This window comes from Misgurnus anguillicaudatus, chromosome 3, assembly GCF_027580225.2.
Source record: "Misgurnus anguillicaudatus chromosome 3, ASM2758022v2, whole genome shotgun sequence".
Lineage (NCBI taxonomy): Eukaryota > Metazoa > Chordata > Actinopteri > Cypriniformes > Cobitidae > Misgurnus > Misgurnus anguillicaudatus.
Window position 1 is genome coordinate 8,141,110 of NC_073339.2, and position 22,461 is coordinate 8,163,570.

General features: G+C 39.0%; 1 protein-coding gene across 13 annotated transcripts in view; it reads right to left on the reverse strand.

Moving 5' to 3' along the window:
* The window catches only part of nfixa (nuclear factor I/Xa), a 118,731-nt gene that overhangs the window by 32,549 nt on the left and 63,721 nt on the right, over window positions 1-22,461 (reverse strand). The window lies entirely within an intron of this gene.

Here is a 22,461-nt window from a genome sequence, read left to right on the forward strand (position 1 = left end):
TCAGCATAGTTTATAAAGATGAGGCTGGTGGGCTGCGTGTGGAGGTGTTTATCGGTTGGCTGTAGGTGATAAGGGAACACACTGGCTCATGCCAGCCCGATTTGACAGAGTGTGTAGAGATTAGGACGAATACACTCGCACAAACAAAAGAACAGCAACCTAAACAGTGAAAAGAAGCAGGAGAGAGTCTCTTTCTTTCTCTTTAGCACGTCGTCTCCATCTCGCTCGCTTTTTCTGGAATCCTGGCAGCCATTTTAGTGTTTGGCAGCCATCTTAGTATTGGCGGCGCGCATGCATTCCTGTTAGCTGACGACACACGTGGACACATATACGCGCAGGATAAACACACAGACCCAAACCCACAAACGTGGCTCGAGAAGGTGTAGGTTATATTTTATGAAGCGCCCAGATGTACAGCGTCCAGCCGTATGTGAGCTGCATGATGTTGAACGCATAGCGAAACAAAGTCGTAGTTAAGAGTGTAAAGGTGAGATGCGAAGCTGAGAATGTGCTTGCGTTTCTGCTATTTTGTCCGCATATGAATAGAGCACAAATCTATTGAGACCACATTTTATAGAGTAAGTTACCCAACAAAAACTAATTTTGTTACTCATACTCATGTTTTTTTCCCCCTATGGAACAAAGACGTAGGCAAAATTTGCACTCTCATTGCATAAAAAAGATACAATGAATGTGAATAGTGACTTAATTCAAACATATTGGATATAACAAAGATCAAGCACTATGAATAGGGGGACAATGCAATGCTCAATATGGCCGCTCTGGCGACGGAAGTCAATTATCGTTAATCAATCAAGCGCTTACCATGCGCAATACCTGAAATGACCTCGAACAAAGATGTTTTAAGCACAATTTGAGCTTAAGAAACAAAAATTATGGTACAGTTGATGTCAGGTGTAATTGTTGTGCACTTTCATGAAAAAATCCAGATAATTTACTCACCCCATGTCATCCAAGATGTTTATGTCTTTTTTATTCAGTCGAGAAGAAATAAAGTTTTTTGAGAAAAACATTACAGGATTTTTCCCCATATAGTGGACTTTATTGGACCCCAACAGTTTACAGTTTCAATGCAGTTTAAAATTGCAGTTTCAAAGGACTAAGGGTCTAATCTAGCAAAAACTTTTTCGCCAATAAAAATAAAAATACGTACTTTAAAACCACAACTTCTCGTCTTGCACCAGCTGTGTGATGAGCCAGCGTGACCTTACATGTTACGTAATCCCATTGAAGGTCACGCATGACTTATGCGAAACTACCCAGTGTTTACAAGTGTAGAGAAAGAGGACCGTTCTGATGTTGTTGTATGTGGAATGATATTAAATAACGTCTTTGTGTCAGTTTATGGTTTAAAATGGTCCGCAAGTGTGCGTTTTACATTATGCAATACGTGCGGTTGTGCTGGCGGGTCACACGGCTAGTGCAAGATGAGAAGTTTAAAAGTGCATATTTTTTATTTTTCTTGCCGAAAATGACGATCATTTCGCAAGATAAGACCCTTATGCCACCTTTGGGATCATTTAGAGCTCTTTAAAGCGATTTAAACCCTTTTGTGGTCCAATAAAGTCTATTAACTCTTTCAACGCCATTGAGAAAATGCTTCCCTGCCAATGATGAGTATTTCCGGCTTTCTGCAAAACTTATGCAACCTGGAAGTAACGCCTCACGTGAAAGAGTAAGAACTCTGTGTATGTTTTGAAGATCGCTCTGAATCTGATCTCTATCAAAAGTCATTCACAAAAATTTTATTATCTCAGCTTTTTCTCAAAATTTGGTGTTTTTGAAGCAACCTACCCATATTTGAGAGGTGATTACAAGATAACTAATGAAGGTAGGATGAATGATATTTTTTTGTTTGAAAGCAGAGGGTCTGTTTTTTTTTCATTTAATATATTGTATGTTAATATATTTAAAAAAGAAGATTTACTGGAAGGCATTTGTAAAATTATGAAACATGCTGGCGCTGACTGGCAACTTTTTTTAAAAACACTGGCGGAGAAAAAGTTATACTGAGAAAAATCCTGGAATGTTTTTTCTTCTCGTAATTTCTTCTCGACTGAACAAAGACAGACATAAACATCTTGGATGACATGGGGGTGAGTAAATTATCCTTTAACTATAATTTAAGAGATGTCCGTTTTCCCCATTCAAGTAGATAGGACTTCTTGCATGACTGAAATTACTGCAAACATGGTCACCTAGTGGCACGACTTCCCAAAATCGAATGCCAATTATTTAAAAAAAGGGGAACTAAATAAGAAAGTACCTATCCATAAACCCCTACAGTAGTACAGATCACAGTATTGATGCTTTGGCAATATTGTGAATCTGATAAATGTTAGAGAGATTTTTCCACTTTTCTTTTGAGAATTGCTTGTTATTGATAGAGCCTTAATACATAAAGAGCATCTGGTCTCTCTCTCTTTCTCTGATGAAATCTGTGTATTAGTGATCTTTTGACACAATGAGGAAAGTTACACATGAACACAGATTGTTGCAGACTGTAAAGGTCAGTAATGGATTACACCCACATACAAGTAAATACACACAAACCGCAAAACACATGCTCAGACATCAGCTTAATGTATTGATTTGCATAGTCGGATGCGACATTTATCCATATATTATATTCATTGTTTGCTTGGTCTGTCTTTTTCAAATTTAACAACATATACAAGTTATGTGCACGATACCATGAGTCTTCTGAACAATACCATTATACATGTAGCTCTTAAATCAAATTTGTATTGTTTGGTTACAATACACGCAAGCACAAATACAGTTTGCGTAAAATGATGTCATGTTATAAGGAAATAAAGTGACTGCTTGTTGATTTATCCTTTTAAGTCACCACATGTCTTCTCTATTATAATTCCCAATGACATAAGGCTGTTTCAGTGTGTCCACCGAGTGCCCTGGTGCCTATTAAACATGTCTCTCTCTCTCTGACCCAAACAGATGTTAAAACCCAATTTTTATGTTATGCCCCCTCATCCCGGTTTATCAGCCTGCAGTTGGGTTTCGCTTAAGAGGTTTAGCATTATGTTGCTAAACATTCTGACCTTTTTTTAATCCATAATGCTCTTAAAGTGTTTAAAAGCGGCCTAATCCTCTCCGCCTCTCACTCCGTGCTTCTCCACATTCATTTATCAACCAACAGTCACCGTTCTCTCTCTCTCTGTCTTTTACTGCAATTATTTATTTTTCATCGTCAGCTCAGTGTCACAATGAGACATCGTACCTCAAGGATGTCTCACGGCCGTACGCTTTTACCGTGATTACGGATGCTCTGGAGTTAGGGAGCCAGTGAGAGAAACATCTGTCTACACTTACATATGAAGAGCTTTAGGGAGCAGCTCAGCGTGTGCTCATCAGATGACTTTAATTTGTTTATAAGGGGTTACGATGCTTATTTTATTAAAAGCAAGCTGTTTCATGAAAGTGCATTTGTATGTGGACATTTTTCAATGTATATGTGTGTGTGTTTGTGTATTAGGGAGCAGGTGTGTTTGAGTGGTTTCGGCACAGGCTGTCACCCATCTGTGTGCCCGTCTGCAGCCAGAGTCTGCCAACACAGGAGAGAGAGAGAGAGAGAGAGAGAGAGAGAGAGAGAGAGAGAGAGAGCGAAGCATCTTTTGGACATAAATCTAATTGTCTCCAGAACTGCAATGACACACTACAGCACATCATCAGAAGATGGGCACGTAATCTCTAAAAAGACCCCCAAGGCTTCTACCCCAAATTGAGAAGTCAGGATAATCGTGTTTTAATCAATTAATAAGCAATTATCAAAGACCCCAAAGATCATAACTGGCAAAGTGCTGCACCCCTCAGACAAACATTCTGGTTACTTGTCAATTTGTCGACCCTGATGCATCACAATAATTAAAATTTGCTTAAAAAAATCCTAATTCTAAAAGCCATCTTGATTTACTTTATAAATGAATAAATAAAATACATACATAAATAAAAAATAAATAAATAACACACACATACAGTACTGTGCAAAAGTCTGTGGGTTCACACCAGATGCGAGTCAAACGATTTGCGCAAGTAGATCGCATACAAAGTCAATGCAAAGACGCGATCAGACGCGTCCTTGCGTGGGAGAATGACGCGATATGGGTGGCATGTTTGCCGCAAAAACACGCGCTATTCGCCTCAAACGCGTCTTCGCCCAAGTTGATAATAATCAACTCGAGCGAAAAATTTGCATGACACGAAGTTAAATTCCGCGAGTAATCTAGACAGAGTGAGTAACTCAATGCCCCGCGTTTGGTGTGTACGTAGCATTAGAGTGGGTTCACACCAGCCATGTTTGAGGCGTCAAAATCGCGTCTACCGCACCTAGTTTGCCACTTGAACAGTTTGAGTTTACTCGCTTCATTCCCGCGTGAAATTCTAGTCATTGAGACATTCACGCAGAAATACGCGTCATGGGAGGGGCTTCTGCGACTCCGCTCGCTTCCCGTAATCACATCACTACTAGAGCAAGCTCCTGATTGGTTAAAGCGGCGTGTTTTTCCGGCGAAGTTCAAATTTTTCAACTCGCGCGTGTGCTGCGGCAATGTTCAATTCGTGCCATTTGCGCGAATGAGGCGGAATCGAGTCTACCGCGCTGCGCTTAACACATCATTCGCAGCGCGAGACCTCCAGACGTGCGTCAATGCGTCTTCACATTGACTTAACATTGAAATCACTAGCGCTTGACGCCTCTACCGCAGCTGGTGTGAACGCAGCATAATGCTACGTACACACCAAAAGCGGGGCATCACGTTACTCGCTCTAGATTACTCACGGGATAAAACTTCGTGTCATGCGAATTTTTTGCTTGAGTTGAATATTTTCAACTTGGGCAAAGATGCGTTTGAGGTGAAAACCTCGTGTTTTTTTACGGCAAACGCGCCGCCCATATCACGTCATCCGCATCACCCCACGCGAGTCCAAATAGTCTGATCGTCTCTTTTCATTGACTTTGTATGTAATCTACCCGCGCAAATCGTTGAACTCGCGTCTGGTGTAAACCCACAGTTAGGCCACCATTCCAGAATTAGATTTGTTGTTTTGCAGTGTTTTTGCATATATAATTGTTTCTCAGTCTCTTTAATAGAATACAACCAGAAGTCGGAGCCGATGGTGTAGTGGACAGTGCTCCGACATATGGTGCAGACGCACTTCCGGCGACCCCAGTTCGAATCCCGGCTCGAGGTCCTTTGCCGATCCCATACCCCTCTCTTCACCCTGTACTTTTCTGTTGCCTCTCAATCACTTACTGACTATCAATAAAGGCAAAATGGGCCAAAAAAAGTATAAAAAAAAAGAAAATACAGGAAATGTGTATATAGTATTAAAAATTGTATAAAAATGTAAACTGATGTGTCAAGTTTTTAGGGTAAACTCCTCTTCCACTTGAGCAATAGTAGGAAACTGCAGGATCTCTTTAACATAAATAAAATTAAATCCTAATTTCTAATTTTAAAGAAATTAATCTTTTTACTTCATTCTGCTCAAAAACGCTCAAGAGAGGTCACACTAAACACAGCCAATGCCTAAAGAAGACATTTAGTCCTGAATATATATATATATATATATTTACATATTTCCTGTATTTTCTGTTTGTATTTTAATAAAATAGATAAAAAAATAAATATGGATGGGCATTAAAACTTCTAAAACAACAAGTCTGGTGGTGGGTGGTGGTGGCCTAAGACTTTTGCACAGCATTTGTATATATACAAATATATATACAAACTATATATATATATAGTATATGTTGTGCATACGCTTTTAATTTATATTTTAATCTCTGGCACTGCATTTTTTTTAAAATCGGCTAGCATAAGTAGTGTTTTGTCTAATACATTGGTTTCCAAGATGGTGCCCGCGGGTACCAGGTTGCCAACACAGGGTCTGTGAGTTGCCCACCAAAGCACATTGTACTAACTAATAACCTCAATTTATTTATAACATATTTTTATATGACCTTGGCTTCTTTTATGTATGTTAACTTTTAAAACAATGATAAAACATAAAATAGAATCAATAATTCAACTTTGAGTAGACTATATCAAAAAAGTAGCCCTCCAGATTATTTTATCCATTGCTCACAAAAAGGTTGGATAGCTTTCTCCATCTAAAAAAGTTTGACAGCCCTTTTTTTCAACACTGTCTGGTTTTGACCAGTAGGGGGCTCCTCGCAGCAAAAAGTAGGTGAAGCATCTTAAACACAAGAGTCCCAGTGCTCCAAAGAAAGCAGGTGATGTGATTTGGGCCTTTATAGCCTCGTCACAGGTGTGCAATTTCACATTCACAAACAATACCTTCCGGGTTCAATAAAAGCAAACACGAGCATTTGTGTACGCTTGCGGTTTGATTGTCTAGGGATAACACAGGCCAACATGATGATGCCACAGGCACAATCGTAGCGATGCAAATGCTTCTCACTTACTGGAGTTACTATCTAACGTTTCATCCGTGGAGATACAGCAGGATGTATATCCATTTATGGACGCGAGTATGTGTGTGTCCTCAGAATACCCCGTGACCCAGACAGGACGTGCCTGTTGAAGAGGCTTCACAATAGATCAGTGTGTTTGGGGCTACACAGGATACAAGGTATAAATCTCTCTGTCTCACACACACATAACTTATACCTTGTTCATTAACATTTTGCATTAACAGAAGAAGATTTACTAGAGGATCTTAACCTTTGTTGCTCATATCTAGGGTTATGCATATAAAGATTTCATGTCAGCGTGCAATGTCCCACATTGTTTGTTTAATGGCTATAAATAATAATTCAAATTGTATGGCTTGTAGAGGAGTGGGGCGTTATTACTTTCCTAACCCAGACAGCGGACGACTCCGGGCCGGATCTGCACCGGAGCTGTATGTAAGAGTTTTACATAATTCAAATACACTTACATTAAAAGCGGAAGATATCACAATACAAATAAGTAAAAACCCAGGACACCTTAACCAACACTGTCAGATGACTTTTACACAGATAAAGCAACGATAAAAAATGATGTTGTACTTTGCGTTTGACAATCTAGTCCTCCAGAGACGCACCGAACTGATCATGTGACTTAAACATGCCACTTTGTGTCATAGAAAGAAAGTGATACAAAGAAAGAGAGAGAGAGAAAGAGAAGAGAGAGAGAGTCTGAAGGAGCTCTGGGAACAGAGGGTTCTGCCAAAAAACTGGAAGAGAGAATTAGGAGGGGGAAGGCAGACCGAATCTGTTGCCAAGGAAAGTGAAGAGAGTACAGACCATACATCTACACAAAGAGATGAGAGCAAACAGACAACTAATAGAGAAGAACAAACAGAATTACACACTCAAGACAGACATGCATTCAAATAAACACACGGTCAGACGTAAACTTTGACCCTTAGACAAACAGCCAGCAACCCCAACTTGCTATTATGATGCGTTTCTAGCCAATCAGAGAGCAGCTAACCAAATACATGGTCAGATAAGAGGGGTGCCAATCCGAACCCCGAGCAGGAATTTTGGTGTGCAAGATGAAAACACGCACACTTCCATCAACATTTATATATATTGTAAACAGTATTTGAAACACACAGTAGCAGAATGAAGTCACAAGTGTTTGTGTGTTTGTTCTGATGGGATAGAGGTTGGTTATTAAAGGATTACCAAATAGTAAATAATGGAATGGGAATAACATTAAACATCTCCACCCTTAAATCCATGCTGTGTAAAACTAGAAACTGGAGCAATGTGTGCGTATGTGTTTGTGTGTGATTGTATGTGCTTATCATCAGTATGATCCTTTAGCACTATTGCCATAATAAATCCCAGAATCCTTAGAAACAACCTAGCATCCTTCACCAGTCCTAACAAGAAAACACTTGTAAGTAAACAAATAAACAAACAAAGAGTACGTGCGTCCGATATGTTTTCTTGTAAATGAGCATTTTTTTATTAGGACTCATGTTTATGTTCAACAATTTCATTTTAATGACAGTTAAAATGTTATTAATTAAGAATTGAAATGCCTTATTTCGACAAATGTTACTTTAGTTACTTCATTGGTATTTTTCTTTCGCTGCAAAACCCTCTAAATGCCAAAATGCGAAACTGTGAAAATCACTAACGATGCAACTAGAAATGACTTGCAAATGTTGAAAGGCAGAATTCAAACATTAAAAATAAAGACACCTAAACACATGCTAGGGGTCGCTGTCATGCATGTGGCTGGCACATTGGGTTTGTGTCAGCGTGATCTCACAAGAATTCGTACATATTTTACGAGTTGGCTAATTCGTATGAATTCATACGAAGTCAATCAGGCAAAAACGTACGATTCTCATGAAAAAAACAACAACAAAACTAATCCCCTAAAGCCGCCTTTCCACTGCACATGACATACGGAAACAACAGTCGGAGTTCGCCCCCTAGTGGCAGTCATAATAAAGTTATGGCAGAGAAACTCATTCCAGCGCAAGGGCTCATTCTATTACAATGAAATACATCACTTCCATTCGGCATTTCGCATGCTGTGTAGTCGCACAAGTTCGATTTTTTTTTTACGGATCCAACGCTCAAAACGGATCCGAAATTTACGCATCCGCAGATGGTCGGCAACTCACACAGCCCCTTTGCGACTCTCCATAGGAAATTAATGACTTCAGGTTTAACAGCCGTCGTTTGTCGTGTGCAGTGGAAAGGCGGCTTAACCCTGCCCCAACCCCAACGTCACAGGGGTCAAAGCAAATCATATAAAAACTTAAGAACGTGTTCGTATGAATTAAAACAAATTAGCCAACTAGTAAAATATGTACGAATTCTCGTGAAATAGCGTTGGTTGTGTTCAAGTACTCACAAGGAGGAGTTTGCAGAAAGATCGATGTGACATTTAACTGATTCTGCCAACAAACAGGTATTTCTGATTGGCCTTAGGCCGAATTAAGCAAATTTGATTTGAAATGCTTTTAGTCACCAACATTATTCCCACAGTTACATCTGTGTTATTCCATAGTTTGGCGGAGTTTATTATTATTCTGTAATGTGGAAAAATATAAACAAAGAATGAGTGAGTGTTACAAAACTTTTGACCGGTAGTGTATATGTGTTGTCTCTTATCTTATTAACAGAGATAAGGAGCATGAGTTTGTCCTCTGTCTGGATTTCTGCTGTTCATCACGACATTAAAGGCCCTTATTTGCCCTTATTGCTCAGTCACTGCCTGACATGAGACAGATGCTCGGGGAACAAGAAGCAGGACCGTCCCAGGCTTTATTAGAGGCCTATCGAACCTTTTCAAAATACATAAACTTGACTTGAACCGCATCCCACGAAAGCAGATGTACTAAAGTAGATTTTTACATTTAATAAAGAAATGTGAGCAATGCATGCCTGTGTGAAACTCTCTGCCCAGATGGCACTGTGGGTGGTTGCCAGCGTGTTGCTGTGCCTTTGTTATGGTGTACCGGGTAGCTGTTGGTTAAGGTGCTGCCAAGTGTTTGCTTAAAAAATGTAGCAAAAAGAAAATTCACGTGTTTAAATTTTAAACAGGCTCATTTTTGGACTGATAATATCGACTTATAAGAATTAAGGGTTTGTTCAGAGGTCTAACTCAAAGTATGAGCAATAGCAGTATTGATGCATGACTTAAGGGCCGTTCGCAAAAGTGCACGCACATTTAAAATGACAGATGACACTTTGGAGAAGCTTTACTACGTAATGATTTTTCTACTACATTGCCAAAAGGTAAGGTATTAGATTACACAAACTACTAGATTAACTGTTTAGAGTTACGCAAATGCGGCGTGTTTAGGATATCTGCTTGTTATACCTGCTGTGTTAATTCAACAAGAACAGCATATTTATACATTTAATGACAAATGTGAACAATTACAAGCATTTTTAGTAAAGGAAATATGCAGTATTAGTTAATGCCATTGAAGGCAAATCATTTGCGCAAGTACTGCGGCTCGCATGCAAATTAGCATAAAGTTATTGTTATCATCCGGTGGTGCGCGCTTATATAGTTATCGTTACAGTTATGATGTGAACGGCCCTTTAGCCATACTCAAAGTTTGAATAAGTTCATATGAACATTTGCTATTGTTGGGCAGATATCCTTCGTTTCTTAAAATCAGTTCAGAGCTGATCTGTAAATGAAGGTTTAAGACGGAGAGCAAGAGAGAGAGAAAGAGAAAGAAAGTGAGCTATGAAGGTTTCTGCAAGTGACTGCATCTGTTTGGCACCAGCTCAAAAAAGTCTAAAGTTTCAGCCTCCACACACACACACATATACGGCTCAGAGAGATCTAGTGTTTCAGGCCTAAGCCTCAGGGACTGCTATTCCAGGCTAGTTTATGAAAAACAGCTTTATGTGGAAAAAGGGGAAACGTTGAGAAAAAACGAGAGATTTACAGTAGAGAGAGGTTGCATTAAGAAATAAAGCGTGTAGGGTGACTATATGTCCTCTTTTTGGATCTTAAAACAAGTATTTTCCACCTATTTTCAACTGTTTATTAAACACAATATGTATCACCACCAAATTTAAAAATGTCAGTATGGTAGATGTTTTCATGGCCTTGTTTTGGCCTTTACATGTGTTCGTCTTTATTTCTCCAAATTCACCTATTTTCCACCTATTTTCAACTGTTTATTAAACTGATAATGTGTCACAATATGTATCGCCACCAAATTTAAAATGTGTAAACTCAGTACAGTAGATGTTCCCATTGCCATTTACAACATTGTTGTGGTCTTTACATGTGTTCGTCTTTATTTCTCCAAATTCACCTGTACGTTTCACCTATTTGCTACCTATTTTTCAACTGTTTATTAAACACGATATGTATCACCACCGACTTTTAAAATGTCTAAACTTAGTACAGTAGATGATCCCATTGCCATTTACAACATTGTTGTGGCTTTTACATATGTTTGTCTTTATTTCTCCAAATTCACCTGTACTTTTCACCTATTTTCCACCTTTTTTCAACTGTTTATTAATCTGACAATGAGGAACAATATTTATAACCAACGAATATAAAAATGTCTAAACTCATTACAGTAGATGATCCCATTGCTATTTACAACATTGTTGTGGCCTTTACATGTGTTCGTCTTTATTTCTCCAAATTCACCTTTTTTCCACCTATATTCAACTGTTTATTAAACTGACAATGTGTCACAATATGTATCGCCACCAAATTTAAAATGTGTAAACTCAGTACAGTAGATGTTCCAATTGCCATTTACAACATTGTTGTGCCTTTACATGTGTTCGTCTTTATTTCTCCAAATTCACCTGTACTTTTCACCTATTTTCTACCTATTTTTCAACTGTTTATTAAACACGATATGTATCACCACCGACTTGTAAAATGTCTAAACTTAGTACAGTAGATGTTCCCATTGCCATGTACAACATTGTTGTGGCCTTTACATGTGTTCGTCTTTATTTCTCCAAATTCACCTGTACTTTACACCCATTTCCCACCTATTTTCAACTGTTAATTAAACTGACAATGCGGCACAATATGTATCGCCACCTAATTTAAAATGTGTAAACTCTAACCCACTACCATTTACAACATTGTTGTTGCCTTTACATGTGTTTGTCTTATAAATATGATCATTCTTACATGATTTAAAGGCAGCATCTGTGTGTGCAGACTGAGATTACAAAAGGAGTGAAATCTGAATTACCTTCAATGTAAACGTGGCCGAAGAGTAGTGATTAATGAATATGAGTGACCACCTCTGAGAGTCATTAACAGCATAATTTGTGTTTTTTCAATAATGTGCCATTATCTTTCCAGATTCACCTGGACACAGTTTCCCCTCCATCTTTCGCCAGAAGCAAGCGCACAGAACCAGACAGGAAATGAAGATAATGGTTAAAGTGAGGAATAGAGGAGGAGATGACATCTGCTCTGTCCTTAAACAAGCCACAGATGCATCAACCCTCTCTCTCTCTCTTCCTCTGGCCAGCAGAGCACAGCTGGGAGGCAGGTGCTGTCTATCATCTGGCATGAAGCGAACCACAACAACCTCAAATGAACCGGCTCAATTCCCGCCCTCAGCAACCCTCAGGCTGAGCGGGACGGGCCGCCTCTCAGAAACACCTACAAGCCCAGATGTCATGCAGTGCCAGCTATCATTAAGCATCACTTTCCAGCGCATGATGACTTTTCCAAGGTTCATCATCAGATAGGCAGCGGTTTGTGCAGTCGTGCGGTGACTTACTGGATTGATGTCAGCTTTAAAACAGAACTAATAAAGTGGGACTAGATACAGTTTAACAAAAACGTGTAAGCAAATGAACTGATCAGCGGTGAATTCTTTGAATTAGATCCCAGGCAAAGTTTTACCAAGTTTTGCGCGCTGCGTAATATCAGTACGCCTGCTGCAGCCATGTTACAGCAGCAAAGTCCTTCATTATTACGGCAGTTTAAGAGCACAGTTCCTAACCACATCTGCCTAGAAAATCGCAACTTTTAATTTTCGGTCAGTCCCAGTACACGATGTAACTACAGAAGAGTCAAGTTTTAAATAGGAAAAGTGTTGAAACTCTTTGGTTATTTTTAGCACGATGCTAATGGTCTAATCAGATTCAATGGATTATGCTAAGCTATGCTAAAAGTGCTAGCGCCAGACCTGGAGATCAGCTGAATGGATTCCAAAATGGTAAGAATCAAACAGTTAAGTCTAGGGGAGCTAGAAAATGAGCATATTTTCAAAAAAAGTAATTGACCTTTAAATGGTCAATTAACACACAGATACACAGCAATACAACATACTGCAGGGATTGTATTTCCATTCCTCCATTTCATTCACATTAAATATGACATCTAATCCAACCAAACTATTTTTGAATAAGACGGACACTTGACCTGCACAATTAACATTTTCTGTCCATCCTCTCGCTAGACTCTCTTTCTCTCTCTCTCCATCTGATTTCACTTATCTGGCAGTTTCTGTCTCAAAGGATGCTGATGGCCTAATAATCCCACTTTCCTGCAATTATCTCTTTTTTTCTTCCCTCTTGTCACCCGTGATGAAGGGGGGGAAGCACGCGGGGCGGTTTCTGCACGATTCCAAACAGTAAGTGTGCGACTGAATTCCTGCATTCTCCGTGAGACTTCGCAGATGTCGATACGGACGCTGCACCGGCACGAAAATACTAAACCTCGAAAAGAACAGGGAATGGAAAAGGAGGGAAAACCCAGCATCTCGCCCGCAGGGTATGAGCGCTTGCTGCCAGTGAAGTGAACGCCACCCAACTAAAACAGAAAACTAAATCACTAAGCAAATGTTTAGTTGTCTCAGCTGCATCTGGTGTTGTGAGCAGAGGGTCAGACTGCTGTTTCTAGTAGCTAAAAAGAAATCACATCATATAAAAGTGCGCATCCGATCAAATAAAGGAATACAATGAGACCCTAGCAGCAATGAAAGCCATACTCCAACCACGTAAATTTGAAAATGTTTATGATTTACTTTTAAATATGAGTGTCAAATGCTCTCTCACTTGGATAAAAGTGTCTGCTATATGAATAAATGTGAATGTAATGTACAAAATTTCATCATCTCAAATCTGGTCATAACACAAACAAGACCTAACAGCAGTAATGCTATTAAAATAAAAAGACATACGAGGGAATACAATGTTAACTTTTGAGGGAACCATTACTTTAAAACCCTCTGCGCTGCAGAAAACTCCTTGTAAAACGGACTAAATTACATCCGTTCAGAAATCAGCAATGCTGATTAATTCGTACTGTAAAGTCACTTTAGATTTACGTTAGGGATTGTACGAGAATGTGCTTTGGCTCGTGTTTAGCTGGCCTGCAAGCATTCATCATTTTCTCATTAGCTTCGTGCTGAAGTAATTACATTCAACACGTTAATTACTCACACCAACATCTCTGCTGAATACAAGGACAGTGAGTACTAGAACAAAGTGACCCTGAGTCCTGCGATCTTGAAACCTTGTCTGGTTCTCCAATCAGAGCAGCTGGGACCCATTAACACGGTTATAACAACTGAATTGCGCTCCGTTTCTCCTGCACATTTTTCTTTATGCCTCCCTCCCTTCCTTTGCCTCGCTAATGTTTCAAGACTCCCCGGGTAACTGCACCGGTGCATGCTGGGATGCCGGGGACAAACAGTTATTCACTGAGAAAGAAATGGGAGGTTATCAACAAGTGAAGACTTAAACGTGTGCTGCTACTACTTTTAAGAATACCGCTTGGTTGAAAATAAAGACAAAGTTCACAATACTGTAGCATCATGGCCACATGCGTGTCACATGCCAGCACCACTCATTATGCTACGTACACACCAAACGCGTAGCATCGCGATGCTCGTTCTATATTACTTGAGAGATTTAACGTTGTGTCATGCAAATTTTTCATTGAGTTTAATATTTTCAAATTGCGCGAAAGCGCGTTTGAGGCGAATAGCGCATGTTTTTGCGGCAAACGCACCGCCCAATTCATGTCATTCGCATTGGCCCGTGCAAGGACGATCGCCTGATCGCCTCTGTGCATTGACTTTGTATGTAATCAACTCGCGCAAATCGTTGAACTCGCGTTTGGTGTGTTAGCCCCATCAGTGATAGACCGTTACATTGAGGCTATGTTGCAATATATCCTCCGATATTTGGGCTGGTTACTATTGAATTTTGTCACAAGTCAACTTTGTTTCGCAGGCATGTGCACCTGCCCCTTTACCCCCGGATGACCAAAGTGCCCTTTTTGTCAAGGCATTTTTTTTGTAATTAAATGCCCTTTTGTGAAAGTCTGCCCAATGTAACTATTAGTAAAATTAATGAAAAATAATTTAGCCGTAAATAAAATGAGTCACATGATGACCTATTGGCCTTTGACCAGACAATCTCTTCTGGGACATTTAGCTCACACGCTCATACTATAGCTGGGTTTCCATCCAAACGTGAAGCGAATCTTTTCAAAATTCGCAAAAAAAGAAATGCGAAATAGGTGCGTTTCCATCAAGTTGTTTGCGCAAAATATTGAGATAAAAGCTGAGATGATTACATTTTTGTGAAGGACTTTTGTTAGAGATCAGATGAAGAGCAATCCTCAAAACTTAGACATTTAGCTGTACATATAGCTGTTTGACCTAGGGCGATACTTCCGAGTTTTATAAGTCGCCACCTGGTGGATAACAGAGGTACTGCGGATTGACGAGATAACTTGTCAATGGCGGGGAAAGAGTAAAGACCAAAGTCTGGATCTAAACATGCGTTTACTCTTTTAGCTGATTACTTTCTCTTAAGACCTAAATTGTCGTGTTTATGAGGATACTTGCAAAAGCTGGGAATTTTGACGCATATGTGTATTTAATGCTAATACAGCGGCAAAAATACTCACAAGCTCCATGAGCAGCGGGTGCACGACTTGCGCGCTCCTCTCACACAGAAACAGTGCACGCATATCACTGTTGACTGCGGTGCTTAAATACGTGTACAAACAGCAACGTGACGTGAGGGCATAACCTCGATAGAGAAGATAGCGCAAAATCTTTACTGGTTGACAGATTTCTACCAGTTTATCGCCCACCCCTAATTCAGTAAATGCGTTTCCATCTCCGATTATTCGCATTTACTATTTTTTGCAAAAACCACCTCAAGCGAGCGTAAAAACTTTTTCGCGAATAAAGGGATTTTTTATCAAAATTTTGTGTTTCCATCACTCATTTTGATGCGATATTTCAAAATGCGCATAAGATCATTGTGACGGAAACATGGGTAATGGCGCAGTGCGCAGTACAGGGAGGATCCCCTTCGAGTCGACATTGACCGAAGCATATGCTTTTTAACGTTACTTATTATTATTTTACAAGAACGACGTGAAGAGGGCATGCACAGCTTTGTGTAACCACTCTAGAACATTAGATGCACGTAACGTTAGCTACAGCAGCTAAACGTCTACACAAAGCATACGAATATAAACAATGATGTTTAAACAGTACAAAAATAAACAATAAATATTTCTGTGCCTTAAATGTGTTGTTTGTAATAAAAAGACACTCAGATGTAAAGCCAAAGTCTAACAGACAACAAAATGACCAATCAGCACCTTATATCGGCCACATTGCTTTCTCAATATTGGTATCACAGCCATTCAAAATAAATTAAAAAATCATATCAATCGACTACTACCACTCATATTTCCTTTAGAAAATGTTTTTAAAAAATCACATTTTGTTCTTTAAAAACTGTAAGAGGGAAGTTCATGTTGTTCTCTAGCAAAAACATGGATTCTGAAAGATGCAAAGTGTGTTTTTAAAATGGCATCAACACTGTTGGTCAGTCAGTGTATTTTGGTTTTATCCCTGATCTACAAACAGTCGGTTATAGTCTAATACTTCAAAGCTTGCAGCCGCTGATCCCCTGTAGGTTTAGCTATAAAATACAGTAATACCCTGCGGTCCTAAGCACACTACTAAATACAGACCTACAAAACTTTGAGGGGAAGTGCGATTATAGAAAATATACCCAAATACTACTCTCTCGGCATTAAGAGTATTATAGTTGTGAAAATAGATAAATATATGGATAGAATTACACAAATATGCCTTAATCACGATACAAAGTCATGCACACAAATCATCTTAGACCAGTGAAGCAGTTAAGGAGAGGATGGGTTATGCGAGGACTATGACTAAGTGTGTATGGTGGTAACATAAGAACAGCTTCTAGGATGAATAGCGCAATTGTTAAATTTGTAGATAACCCATTTACTAAAATATGGTACACATGTGGTTCTCAGTAGCACAAACTATTGCAACACATGATTATTTTGATAATTAATATATTTGCAGATTATTGTAAAAGAAAAAAAAAGAGATTTGTTGTTAAAACTTAAACTTACATTTTGAGTTATTTCAACTTAAAAAAAATGTTAATTTATATTTTTAAGTTGAATTAACTCAAAATGTTAAGGCTTCGCAAACACTTTGTACCATTGCTTTGGCTTTATTGTTAGCCACATCTGATTTAATTTAAATTGATCATTTTAGAAATGGTGAAATAATAACTAATAGTTAATAATAATTAAGTTAGATGTATCGGGAATCATAGAGATTGATATTGTGGAAGTCCAGGTTTGAGTGGATCAACAAACTTGTCAAGACAAGAAAACACACACTGGTTAAGAATTAAAATTCCCCTTCCAAGTTTTTCTAACCTAGGAAAGAGAAATTTCCAAAGTAAACGTGTTCACTGCTTATGATTAGCAGTCTGGCAAGAACTTAATGAGGTCTGTGCTTGTAATGAGAAATATGCATGTGATTATTCAGGCAAAGCAATTATATAATGGGCCACAGCAAATACTAGAAAAGTACTTTGGACCTCTGGAATGTCATTTGTCCTAAGCGGAGCAGTACAGAGTTTGACAAACGGAAAAGCACCTGGAACAGGCATCCTGTTGACTTCTGCAAGGTTAACAGGGAAGTTCGGGGGAAGGATTTCTCTGGAGTTTGGTTGAAGGGCAACTTAGGACACCAAGACTAAAAGTGTACTCATGAAAATGTAATTATTGTATTGTAACACTAAAGTTAAAGGAGTAAAGGGCGTCTATAGATTTTTGATTCAGGTTGAAATACATTTTATACACTGCCTCTAAGATTTTGTATCTTGAGTAGTGATGAGTTGCTGTAACTTATAAAATAAAGTTGAGGTAGCTTAAGTTATAATATTAAGTTGTAATAGACTTTATTTTCGTACCTATTATATAATATATCCTCTATAGAATCAGCTATGTCTGGCTCTCTCCCAAGGGTTTCCCCCTCCTAGGACTTTTCTCCCACAGGGTTTTCTCCTAGGGGTTTTTTCAACCCCTGGGGAGTCTGCTGACATAGGCTTAACTTAGCACCCTCTCACATAGGTTACTTTTTTACTACGCTCGCTAGTATGGTTAATCTTGACTGCTGTATTCTGCTGTTTATATTTTAAGATTTTTCTGTGTTTTTCCTGCATCTATTAATGTAAATCTGCTTTGAAACAAATAAACAATTGTGAAAAGCGCTATATAAATCAAATTAAATTGAATTTAATATTTTATAAGTTATAGCAACTCATCACTCAAGATAAAAAATCAAAGTTGAAATGACTTGTAAATCCAAGTTGATTAAACTTAAAGGAAAACACCACCGTTTTTTAATATATTACTACGTTCTTGCCTCGACTTGGACAAGTTAATACATACCTATCTTTTGTCAATGCGTGCACTTGGTCTTTGTGCAGCGCGTTGTGAATGTGTTGGCATTTAGCCTAGCCCCATTTATTCCTTAGGATCCAAACAGGGATGAATTTAGAAACCACCAAACACTTCCATGTTTTCCCTATTTGAAGACTTTTACATGAGTATTTACACGAGTAAGTATGGTGGCACAAAATAAAATGTGGCGATTTTTTAAGTGGATAAAAATGAGGATGGCGGAAGAGCACTTAGTTTGCAGCACTTCAATGTTGGGCGCAGTAATATTGACGAAAGTTTGAGCGAGAGGGGGAGTATTCAGGAGTGATGACGTTACTGCGCGCCGAGGTCGAAGTGCTGCAAACTAAGTGCTCTTCTGCAATACAATATAGTTCTAATTTTTTTCTGCTTAAAAAAATCTCCACGTTTTATTTTGTGCCACCATACTTACTCGTGTAACTACTCATGTAACAGTCTTTAAATAGGAAAACATGGAAGTGTTTGGTGGATTCTAAATTCATCCCTGTTTGGATCCTAAGGAATGAATGGGGCTAGGCTAAATGCTAACACATTCACAACGCGCTGTACAAAGATTAAGTGAACGCATTAAATAAACATAGGGATGTATTAATTTGTCTAATTTGAGGTAAGAACATAGTAAAATATTGAAAAAAGGTGGTGTTGTCCTTTAAATATTTAAATGCAAAAAAAAAAATATTTTTAAAGCTACCAAAGTAGTTTTTATTAAGCTTAGATTACCATTTACTCTTATTTATTAGCTCTCTCTCTCTCCCCCTTTCTCTCTCTCTCTCTCTCTCTCTCTGAATTTTTGGGACTGTAATAGAGCTTCTATTGTTTGAGACAAGAGGAAGCAGGAACTGTATCCTCAATGACCTGAATGTAAAGTCTGCGTATGTGTGTGCGAGTGTCTAAAGAGAGAAAGTGAATATGTCTTTGCTGACAGGACCCCATAATGCACTTCCTCTAGACTCTTTGATTCCCCATCACACACGCAAATAATACACACTATATGTCAGGTCTGTGATCTTGTAGTTGTGTTTGAGAGTATTGCTTTAATAGGCCGGTCACGCTTGCTTAATGCTACTTGAAAAGATTTTGATGTGGGTTCTGACTCTTAGTCCTGTGACTGACATGCTTTAATAACACTTTGTCTTTATTGATGTTGATAGGAGAGATTTCTTTTTTCCTTCCATATTTTCCCAGTGCTTTTACACAGTAAAAGATAAAGCAACTATAAAAGAAAACTAAAGCTGGAACTTAACTTTATTAAAAGGCATGTTTGCCTTCATCTGAGCTACTGTTAATTCAGAGTAGCTTTTAACGTGATAAGATACAGTTTCAAAGTAGCCTCCCCAATGACAAAAGTGCAGACGGTGATTTGAAGTTTTAGTTCCCATCTGGGAGCGAGTGTAAAGGAGGTAAAGGAATATAGGAGGATGAGAACAGACAGTTTTTTGGCATTCGTCTATCTAATGTCCTTTTTGGCCAAATCACTCTCTCTTTCTAGTTATAGTCGTATTATTGCAGTGCGAGTAGACAAATGAAAACATTTGTCTGCCAACAGCAAGACCACAGAAGTCTCTCGACACGTCCAAATCTCACACCCCTTCATTTCCTTTCATGTTTCATCTTTGACAAATACACACTTACAATGCAGGAGAAAGACTTTTCGTGACCCCCACCCCACACATACACTCTCAGCAGCCGGTCACACACCCATAAACACATAATTTTTATATGCTAAAACTACAAATTTGTAGTATTTAATGAAACATAAGCCCTTTCACACAGAGATTACGGAAAATACACGGAATTGTATTCTTTTTGGTTCATTCACACTTCCAATGATTTTCTGAAATCTGTGCGTGCATTCACACACATGCCGTAAACATCGGGTAAAAACACGTGAGATATTTAAAGTCCTGCACTTGGTGTTTTTTCTGCAATGTCTGAAGTTTGCTTATAATTCGGGATTTCTCTCTCGCAAAACCATGCGCGTGCATCTTTGTTTGTAAGATCATAAGGAGCATGTGTCGTTCAGCACGGCTTTTCGTAAATGTTACTAGGTCCTGTTTATGGGAGCGATAGCAGAACGTGTTTGTGTTCACAAAGAAGGCTCTGTGCCAATTTTACGGAAATTTTCTGGGACCAAAGTGCTGTGTAAATGACGTCATAATTAAGACTAAACAAATAACCATACTAAAAACAGAAAAATATTAAAATTGATAAATAAATGTTTACAACATAAAAGCAAAGTACACTCTTGGAAAAAAGGTACAAAAGTGGTCACTAGAAAAGGTCCTAATATGTACTGTTTAGGTACAGAATGTACCTCTAATAATACCCCACGGTTTGGTTTGGGTCAGCTTACTTTTGTGAGCTCACTGGGTGCAGTACGTAGTACCTGATACATTTTTAGCGACCCGAGCTGATACCAAAAACGTGATGCGAAAACACTGTAGATCACTGATTGGTCTGAGAGAATCGTCACTACCAGCGTCATCACTATAATGTAAAAGGTTAGCTTTACCTTCATGCTAGCTTGCGCTGTCTTGAGTTGACATGTTGTCATCTGTGTTCTGCTATAAGTTCCCAAACTCCCCTTTAGCGATAAAAAACATCCACATGTTGAGAATCAGGACCACCATAACAGTTTTTTCCAGACTTGCAGTTTGTGCCGGCACATTCGCGACGCCCACATTTGCATATATGCTTAAGGCCAATTTATACTTTTGCGTTAGGTGCGCGTTATAGGTACGCCGTAACATACGCATAGACGCGAACCCTGTCGCCCTAGCCTTCGCAGTACCTGACGTGCACCTCCTCAAAAATGTAACTACACGTCGAAACGACGCGGACCGCAAGATCTGTGATTGGTCGGCGTGAATGCATTGTGTTTCCTCCTACGCACTTCGGCGGTGTAACTGCAGAGCAACACAAACGCAGAAGTATAAATGCTCATGACGGCGTTGCCTACGTGCGTAGCGTCTGGCGTACCCTACGGCGTAACCCCGACGCAAAAGTATAAATTGGCTTTTAGATGCAACTTAAATGAGGCTCTGTGAGGCGCATCGACTGACGTCACGGGTGTTTGAACAGAAATGGTCATATAAGACAGAGGTAGTGATAAACGCAGTCCAAACATCTATTTGTTGTGGTCAATTTAAATTTTGTGGCGGACTGAGATATAAATGAATGTATGGGGATGTACAACGACGCTCTCACTTGTATGATGTCACAGCCGTATGCAGCGCAAATATAACGACACGCCTATAATCCCTCCCAATCTGAAGTGTTACTAAACTCGATTGAAAAGCTAACCAAGCCAAAGTGACGTGAGCTGACCCGACCTGACCCAAACCAAACCGTGGGGTACTATGCAATGAAAAAGTGCCACTAGAGGTACCAATATGGATCTTTCAGGTACAAAAGTGTACTGTTTGAAGGTACCGCCCCCAACTTTTGTACCTTAACGACCATTTTCCTGAGAGTGTTATACAACCTGTGTTGAATAAGACATCACACCTGTAGATGGCACTAGAACATGTAATGCTGCAGATTTTAATGCCTACACATGCATATAGCAAAAAAAAAAATGTTATTTAAATAACCCAAACTTGTCAGTAGAGACGTGCTGCACCATGTAGTGAGAAGTTTGGGCACCTATGATTTCTGGTTCTGACATGTTACTGAGATTTGTGTGTCAGGTCAAAAGGTTAGAGAGCGCTTAGGGCCTTAATGGAGGATTAAGTTGCATAACAGCCCAAATCTCAATCAATCAGAGCTCAACCTAAATAATGTCTTAACACAGTTTGCTAAAACCACATCGTAATGCTTTGTGTGATTGTGGTGGATTCTGTCTTTTGGGTGGACTAAGCGCGGATATACCGAAAAAAAAAAAACCGTGGACATGTTGGGACATTTAAAACACACGCTCAAATCCAGTACTGACAGTAAGCGGAGACACACGGTGTACCATTGTGTGTGTTCTTAAAGGGAATTGTCGATTAGTAGCCCTGCTATGGATAAAGTGGGAGTGAAATCTGTTTTCAATCTGATAATCTAGATTTACAGATGTTTCTCATGCAAAACATAAAAATGAATCCCTAAAGAAATGAAATTAATTACATTTCTAAATTACACATGTGATCAGAGACAGAAGAAAACTGTTGAATGGGAATGTGAGACAGTAGTTGCATTTCTATAACCCTTC